General features: G+C 47.2%; 1 non-coding gene across 1 annotated transcript; it reads right to left on the reverse strand.

The window, feature by feature from the left end:
* Positions 1–596: 596 nt before the first annotated feature.
* Positions 597–698, reverse strand: LOC111549652. Its single transcript, XR_002733799.1, has one exon. It is a non-coding gene; the product is annotated as a small nucleolar RNA U13 (small nucleolar RNA).
* Between the last annotated feature and the right edge of the window lie 607 nt (positions 699–1,305).

The following is a 1,305-nucleotide window of genomic DNA, read 5'->3' on the forward strand; positions in this document are numbered from 1 at the left end:
ATGTAATCAGTCATCAAGTCCTCTTGGTACTATCTGAGTAGAGAGAAAGCATATGGGCTTTGGCATCTAGCAGACATTGGTTCAAATCCTGGCTCTGACATTTAATGCCTGTGTGATCTTGAGTGAGTTACCCTCCCAGATGTTCAATTTCTTAAGGGGCAGATCACACCTACCTCACAGGGTTGTTGTTGTAAAGAGTAAATAAAATAAGGTGTATAAAGTACCTATCCTGGAGCCTGGGGGCAAGATAGAAATCCAATAAATCATGTTATCTTCTACCTTCTTTGTAATCATTTCACAGATCTCTCCTGGTATCTCCAATCTCATGATCCTTGACTGAGTTAGTTTCATCATATCTCTTGCCAGGACTGTTTTAAGAGCTCCTAAAGTTTTTAGGCCGGCCCCAGACTCCAATCCTTCTTCACAGCCTCTACAGCTATCTTCCCGTAACACCTCTTCTGCTGTAAAACCTTCAGCAGCTTCCTGTGTCCTGTGGATTAAAAAGTCTGAAATCTTTTCCAAGGTTTGTGTGTATATTAGTCTGTTTGCATTACTCTAAAGGAATATCTGAGACTGGATAATTATTTTTTTGTTTAGGTGAGACAGGTAATGTGCTGACATAACAAGGTTCAAAGGTGGCATATCTCATACATGCTCATGAACTACAAATCAAAAGAACTGGGTAACATAAAGAGGTTTATGGCTGGGCATGGTGGCTCACGCCAGTAATCCCAGCACTTTGAGAGGCAGAGGGAGGTGGATCACAAGGTCAGGAGATCCAGAGCATCCTGGCTAACACGGTGAAACCCCGGCTCTACTAAAAATACAAAAAATTAGCCAGGCGTGGTGGCGGGCATCTGTAGTCCCAGCTATTCAGGAGGCTGAGGCAGGAGAAGGGCGTGAACCCGGGAGGCGGAGCTTGTAGTGAGCCAAGATTGCGCCCCTGCACTCCAGCCTGGGTGACAGAATGAGACAAAAAAGGAAAGGGAAGGGAAGGGGAGGGGAGGGGAGGGGAGGGAGGGGAGGGGAGGGGAGGGGAGGGGAGGGGAAGGAAGGGGAGGGGAGGGAAGGGAAGGGAAGGGAAGGGAAGGGAGAAAAAAAAAGGGGTTTATTTTTGGCTCACAGTTCTGTAGGCTATACAGGAAGCTTGATGCCAGCATCCGCTTTAGGTGAGGACCTCAGGAAGCTTCCACTTGAGGTGGAAGGCCAAGGGGAAGCAGGCATGTCACATGCCAGAGAGGGACCAAAAGAGAAAATGGGGAGGTCTCAGACTCTTAAACAACCAGATCTTGAATGAACTGAGCA

Source organism: Piliocolobus tephrosceles, chromosome 1 (assembly GCF_002776525.5).
Source record: "Piliocolobus tephrosceles isolate RC106 chromosome 1, ASM277652v3, whole genome shotgun sequence".
Taxonomy (NCBI): domain Eukaryota; kingdom Metazoa; phylum Chordata; class Mammalia; order Primates; family Cercopithecidae; genus Piliocolobus; species Piliocolobus tephrosceles.